Genomic DNA, 8,107 nt, shown 5'->3' on the forward strand with positions numbered 1-8,107 from the left:
TAATTGGTCTTTCTAAGCCATCTAGAAACTGGTGTGATAATGCAGCTCCTATCCCATGGGGTGAGGTATCACAAGCCTGTCGGATTGGTAAGGAGGGGTCAAAGTGCGGGAGCAGCCGTTCCAAGGTTATGAGTCTTTTAGTTTCTTGAAACACTTTTTCACAGCTCTCAGTCCATTTTCATTGTGTCCCTGTCTGTAACAGTGCATTTAGTGGGTGTAGGACTGTGGATAGGTTAGGCAAGAACTTGTGGTAGTATTTCACTAGTCCAAGATACGCTCTCAGCTGAGACACATTTTCAGGTGGTGGTGCCTTAAGCACCATTTCTATCTTGTCTTGAGACATGTGTAAGCCATCCTTGTTGATCACATGCCCAAACTTTTGAAAAACTCACACTTCTGACGATTAGCTCTGAGCCCATATTCTCGAAACTTGGTGAGCACTTGTTCAAGGTTAGAAAGATGCTCGTTGTCATTTTTGCCGGTGACAATGATGTCATCCAGGTAACACTGCGTCCCTGGAATCTCCTGCAGGACCTGGTCCATTGCCCTTTGCCAGATTGCAGGAGCTGATGCTATCCCAAACACCAATCTGTTATACTGGTAAAGTCCTTTGTGTGTATTTATTGTCAGGTATTTCTTGAGTGCATCATTGACTTCCACTTGGGGATAAGCCTGGGCCAAATCAATTTTTGTGAAATGTTCCCTTGCTGACAGGGAAGCAAAGATGTTCTCAATATAAGGTAGAGGATACCGTACTGTGTGGAGAACTGGGATAACAGTCACTTTAAAGTCTCCATATATGCGCATCTTGCTTGGTTTTCCTGGTTTTGTGCTGGAGGTTTTCTTCATCACTGGAACAATGGCCCATTCACTCCAATCCACCTTTGACAGGACCCCAGCCTGCTCCAGATGTTTCAGCTCTGCCTGTACTGTAAGACAGATTGCATATGGCACTGGTCTGGCTTTGTGAAATGTTGGACATGCATTTTCCTCCATCTCAATCTTTGCCTTCGTGCCCTGAAGTGTTCCTATTCCTTTCATGAACACTTCCTCAGAATCAGCAAGTATTTGTGACAGTCTCTCGGATGTAACTTTGCTGCCCTCCTTTGCCGACACAACTAGTGCTTTGATGGTGAGCCAATCCAACCGGATTTTCCTGAGCCAGTCATGTCCCAGCAACAGTGGTCCTCCATTTTTCAGATGAACATAGAGGTTCATCTGCTGTGTTTTGTCCCTGTAGGTCACTGTCACTTTAATGTTACCTTTGGGATACACTCTCTGTCCTGTGTAAGTCTTTAGCAGTAGTTTAGTTCGTTTCAGAGGTATGTGAGAAAACAGTTGCTCATAGTCATACACAGAGATCACTGTTAAAGCCAAGCCTGTGTCCAACTCCATTTTCAATTTCACACCTGCCACCTGTGGAGTGATCCTTATTACTCTTCGATCATCTGTCTCCTTCACACTGTGAAGTTGCAGACAAGACAATTCACTTTCGTCTGAGTCGTTTTCATCAGACCTGCTTTCTTCCATTTTGTGTACGTTGTTATGTTGTCCTTTCTGGGGTTTCTTGTTTCTCTGTATTTTGTCCTTTTTCACCTGTTCACTGGCTTTGCATACTCTGCCAGTGTGGCCCTGTTTGCCACAGTTTCTGCATTCTTTGTCTTTAAACCAACAGTCATCAGGGTCATATAACGTTCCCACAGCGGTAACATTTCTTTCCTTCATTTCTGTTCAGTGACATTTTATTTGCGGCATATTCCAGATATTTTTGTTGTATCTCTAAAGCACCCCGTGATGGTATTTCCAATGATATTGCAATGTTCAGCGTCTTCTCTAATGTAAGGTCTTTTTCACACAGGAGCTTTTTCTGCATGGTTTCACAGTGCATGCTGCACACTAACCCATTCCTCAATGCATCCGATAGACCCGCTCCAAATTGACAATGTTCTGATCATTTGCACAATTCAGCACAATATTCAGAAATGCTTCCATTTTTGCTTTGATTCCGTTTATGGAATTTAAATCTTTCAGCAATGACCAGTGGTTTGGGGTTTAAATGCTGTTGGAGAGTGTCTACTATTCGCTTGAACGTTTTGTCAGCTGGTTTTTCAGGGGTTAACAAGCTCCGTAGCAGCCCGTATGTTTTTGCTCCCATAACACTGAGGCTACGTCCACACTAGACCGGATAACTCCGTAACCGTAGTTTTTTCTCTTCGTTTTGACCCTCCGTTCACCCTGAAACAGCGTTTTCCTCCCCCGAAAACGGAGCTTTCCTAAAAAACCCTTCAAAGTGTGTAAATTTGAAAATGCCAATTGGGCAAGAGTAGTGTGGATGGGGTAACTGGAGATTTCTAAAAATGCTGTCATGACGTGCCGGAGCAGATAGTGGTGGCAGCAGCGCGGCATTTCATTGTTTTCTTGAATGCAGCCCCCACACAACCTAACAATTTCAGAACAGATGGCAATGAGACTGAAGCCAGAAGAATTAGAAATGTACTGACCAAATACTTTGACCCATAACTTACTGAATTAATAAGTATACTCACTTTGCCCTGTTTTCTGTCCTTGCTCGTATGAAGGTGGTTTACCTATTTATGCAAGTACTTCTCTGACAATAGATGTGTAACAGCCTAATGTAACATTGTATGGAAATACAAGATAACACTGATGCAGACATGTTTTATACATTTAACAAGGTGCTTTATTAATGCGACAGAGTTAGTCAGTTTTTCAATGTTCGCCGTCAGCCGGGTTAATCTGTCCGTGAATTCCCTGTCGGTTGCCTCCATACACTCCAGTATTTCTAGTCTGTACCTGCACAAATGTGCACTTTCACAGCAAGATTCAACACCAAACATGTCGCTTGTTTTCTGTAGATGTGTCCTGCATGTGCCCAGTAGGAGGAGATTCGCCCAAATATCCATTTTAATGTGGACAGAGGTATTTTCAAAAACGCTTGGTGTGGATGCCTATCGTTTTTACACAAAACTGATGCTTTCAAAATTATCTGCTCTAGTGTGGACGTAGCCTGAGTAAGACGCTGGGTTTCTTTTCATCATTAACACCATTAGCCTCACAATATAACTCCACTCGTTCAATGTAAGTTACCAGTTTTCAATGCTATCAAATGCTGTAATGGCTCCAATCATCGCCATCTTTATTATGTTAATTTATTCCCGTTTTCCTTGTTTTCTTTTTAGCTAGCTCCTTGCAGTCACTGTACTTTCCACTTGACTCACGTGTCCTTTTTGCTAGTGCCACGAGCACACTCCATCTAGATGTGTGTGTCGTTCCTTTTCATTTCTCTTCTCCCTCTTCTCCTCCGTGTCATTATCAACTAAAACACAACGTTCTGATAAAATGTAGGTTCATAATACTTATCGCAAATTTGTTGTGTATGTGGCCTGTTTACACAACTATGTTACTAATAAAAATGCTGGAGACGGGAACTAAGTTTCATAGTTCTTTACTGGAAGAGTCTGAACTTGACACACACGTACAGATCAATACACGCCTAATAGCGCATGCAACGATGTGTTACTAAAACATAAATTAGTCCCTTATTATAAAATAAGCCATATGGTACAAAGCCAAATCATTTTAACCCAAATCCAAGTTCAAACTATTGAATGATATGATCACACATTCTGCAGCATCCATCATTGGCCTAAATCTGAGGGATCTTCAGCTTAATGCAGTCATATCCTTAAGAGTGAATCCAACACTGGAATGTGAGGTCATATCTAATCTTCAGCCCGTTGTTGACAACGGTAAAATAAGGTATACAATTGGAGCAGAAATAGCCCTTCAAATTTGCTCTGCCATTGAATCACGGTTGATTTCTTTCTCAACTCCATTCATGTGCCTTCTCCCCACAACCCTTAATCACCTTACGAATCAAGAACCTAGCAATCTCCACCTTAAATACACACAATGACTATGTCTTCACAGCACAGATTAGCAATAACGCAGAAGGGGACCAATTGACCCATTGTGTTGGTGCCAGCTTTCTGCCATAACACTGCTGTGCACCAGTACAGAATACAAAGCAAGCTGACCTGCAGTTGTTTCTTACAAAACTGCTGGGAAGGTAAAAACAATCTGGCCCATTATCAAACAAAATTTGACATCAGGCTAAATAAGGACATGCTAGCACCTGAGAATGATTAAAAGGGAATTTTCTAAAAAACAGCACTTCAATGATTACAGTCATACTTCGCACAAAGGAAGTTAGTTAGGATTATTGAAAGTCAATTATTCCATCCAAAGGACATTACTACAGAGCAATGACTTAGGCCCGAACAGCTACTCTGTAAGGTCAGAACTGGGGATATCCACTGGTGATTTCACAATATTTACAGTAATTCCATTTGCATCTCCTCAGCAACAACAATAGAGTAAGGTTACATCCAATCCATTTACACTGATCCTACACGTTCTTCCACATTCCCATCAATTCTCTCCAGATTCTGCCACTCACGTACTGACTAAGGAGCAATTTACAGTGGCTAACTAATCCACATGTCCTTGGGCTGTCAGACTCCCTGGGTAAAATCCGCATTTTTCACAAGAAGAATGTGCAAATCCCAACAGCCAACATTCAACAACACCCAAGGTTGGGATTAAACCTGGATCACTGGAGTTATGAGGGAACAACTCTGCTAGTTTCCCTACTATGCTGTCTTCCCTCCTTTCCTTCTGTCTTCTGCATTCCTTTAGGTGTTGTGAAAAACAGAGTCAATATGCCCCTGAAGCATGATTTGCTGAAATTAAGTTGTATGAGATAGTGTAATTGCCAAAGTCTGAAACCATTTAAAACACAGTGAGTTGGGAGGAAATATTTTTGGCTCCTTTTCAATGCATAATTGGAATGGGCTTTGTCACCTCTACTTTCTGCAAGTGCAACAGAGACAGGGAAGGGAAATGTAAGCAATCAAAACAATATCAGGCAAGGAATGTTAAAACAAATAAGCAACAAAAGTAAGTGAAAACATTATGTGCCTCAGCCTTTTCCGAATTATGTTTTGAAAAATTGAAACAGGAAGGAAAAAAAGTTGGGTTATCCCAGCTTTTATTCCCACTGTGGGAATTGCAATATAATCCCAAACTCATTACAGAGGAGTCAGGGCTGAAGATAACGAGAGATGAGATTGCCTATATTACCAATTTCAAAAAGGAAATTTGAAAGAGTTTTTGGACCGGTGTTCCCATGTGTCAAGTAATTTCTTTAGTGTTGAGCACAAAGTGAGAAGTAATCATGGTGCATCAGTAATTGTGACTGTGTAACATTAATGAAATGGTTAATGAGTCACTTGACTGATTAAAAATATTCAGTCAGCTAAGATCTGAACTGTAGAGTGACTGAGGAAGCTCTGATGGAGTTGGCAAGGACTGGGAAATATGCACATGTCTTGGCCAAGAGAAACCAAAAATTCAAAACCATGACAAGGATGAAGGCTTATGTAAGTACCTGATGGAAGGCCTGGAGGTGAGTGGAGTGGGTGGAAAAACAAACATCTTAAAATTTGCCATCGGCACTCCAGTTGTTGGACAAACCACACGTAACAACAAGTCAGCTAACCAGAGCAAGAATTACACATTTTTGAATAGTGCCACAAAAATGACCTCTCGCTCACAATCAGCATAACTAAAAAGCTGATTGCTGACTTCAGGTTGGGGTAGAAGGGCAAACGTGCACCAAAATATACTAGGGGCTTGACGGTAGAGAGAGGCAGCCGCTTTAACTTCCAGTGTTTTGACATAACATTGGACCTGTCTTGGGCCAACACATTGATGCAATCATAAGGAAAGCGCACCAGCATTTTAATTTCTTGTGGGGGTGGGGGCAGGGTTGAAGGAGGTTTGGCTTGTCACTAAACTCGCTAACAAAGTTTACAGATGTATAGTTGAAAGTATCCTGACTACTCCGAATGGTAATTCAAATGCACAGCCACATAAAAGCTGCAGAGAGCAGTGGACTCTACACAAAAGCATCTCTCCCCACCATTGGTCATATCTACAGGAAGCACCATCTCAGGAAGGCAGCATCTATTATCAAAGCTTCCACCACCTGGCCCATGCCAAGTTTTTCACAGCTACATTCGGACAGGAGGTGCAGAAGCCTGAAGTCCCACACCTCCAGGTTCAAAAACAGCTTCAAAAACAAAGGTTTAGTTCTTGAACCAACCGTAAAATCACCAATAACTACAGTTCAGCAGCACTATGATCACTTTGACTACCTAGCACAAAAATTGACTTTTTTGTTCTAATTCTGCTTTGTTGCAAAAAATGTGTATAGTTTATGTTTAATTTATGTTTTTTTTGGTGAATGAGGCTTGTACAATGCTATGTGCTTGTGAAGCTGCTCCAAGTAAGTTTTTCATTTCCTTGTCCTACATGCCCTTGAACATATCCTTGTTTAATCATGGCTGCACCGATTATTGTTGCAGTCTGTTTGATGCATTGCTTCAGAGTATTACAAAGCATTTCATGTCTCATTAATTACTTTACAAACCCATTGATGTAGGAAACCCAACAATCAACCTGTGCAGGGCAACTCACATAAACACTGACAAAAAGCCTACTGATCTCCTTCACTGAAGGGTATCGATGAAACAAATGGATTTTGATTAACTGTCCTGGAATTTCACTGTCTTCATCAGTGGGACCAGATTTAATTTCAGTTTATTTTAGCCTGGGATTATTAGTTCAGAAATTTATCACTGCATCAGTCTGGACTTTTGTGTTACAGTTTCTTGAATGGCTCTTGAACTCATGATCCTCTGACTCAGAGAATTAACAATTCAAAGATTAAAGATTAGCTTTATCTGTCACATGTACATCAAAGCATACAGTGACATGTGTTGATTGTGTCAACGGCCACCACAGTCCAAGGATTGTGCTGGGAATAGGCCACAAGTGTTGCCGTGCTTCCAATGTCAACAGAGCATGCCCACGACTTACTAACCTCACTCATATGTCTTTAGAATGTGGGAGGAAACCGGAGCACCAGGAGAATTTACACACTCCTTACAGGCAGCAGCGGAATCAAACCAAGATTGGTAATCCCTGGTGCTGGAAAGTGATTACGCTAACTACCTCATTACTGCCCTGGAGCAACCGAAACTTAAAGTGGGGGTTGCTGATTTCATTTCAGTTCTCTTAATTAACTAAGAGCTATTCTAAAAAAAATTCTTAAACAGGTGACCATTATAATAAAAGAAAAGCTCTGCCATATATGTTGCACCAGTTTATCTATAGCTGCTATCTTGCAGATGAGATCTTGATTGGCTGATACACACATTGCTTCAGAGGGTATGTGCACTGTCTTTTCTCCCCATTCCCATTCCTATTCACACATCTGAGTTTGGGAGCCACATTTATCATCCTCTCCTGCTTCCAAAAATATGGTCTTTAATTCACCATGACCAAAATGAGGTAGAATTTACTTATATAACATGAGCCTAGATTTAAATTAAATATCAAGGAGAAGAACAATACAAAACCGATATACAACAAAGGAATAAAAGAACAATTTTCTCTTTCTTTGCTTGCTTTAAACTGGAACAGTTAAACATCGAGTGAATGGTCCATATCACCAGATTACTCAGTGAAAATTTCCACAAAACGTTCATTTATTCATCCATTATCTACCTATCTGCTGAACATTCCTTATTGTATATTAAATCTCACCTAGTCAGGCCACAATCTATCATTTTAAATTGGCTTGACAGCAAGTCAAGTTTGTATCTCACATTTATTTTAGTGATTGTTGGAATAAATGGTATCTGTGGTATTTTAATTAGCCTCACTTCTTTGCCTTTGGGAGGTGAAGTGAGGCTAAATAAAATGCCCCAGATACCAAAAATCCCCCCAAAAATTGAAATGCTGGATATATTCAGCAGATCAGGCTGTATCTGGACTGGGGATATAGAATTAACTGTAGATTGTCCATCAGAATTCTCCACTCTCTTTCACATTGCCTGACGGATGGCCACTGTCATGATGTTTTCTGTCCTGCTCAGAGATTCCAGTTCTCTCAGTATTTATAACACTTTTCGGGCTGTTAATATAACATTTGGTGATGAAAGCTTGAAGCAACAACTTA

The sequence above is a fragment of the Hemitrygon akajei genome, chromosome 7 (genome assembly GCF_048418815.1).
Source record: "Hemitrygon akajei chromosome 7, sHemAka1.3, whole genome shotgun sequence".
NCBI classification, from domain to species: Eukaryota; Metazoa; Chordata; class Chondrichthyes; order Myliobatiformes; family Dasyatidae; genus Hemitrygon; species Hemitrygon akajei.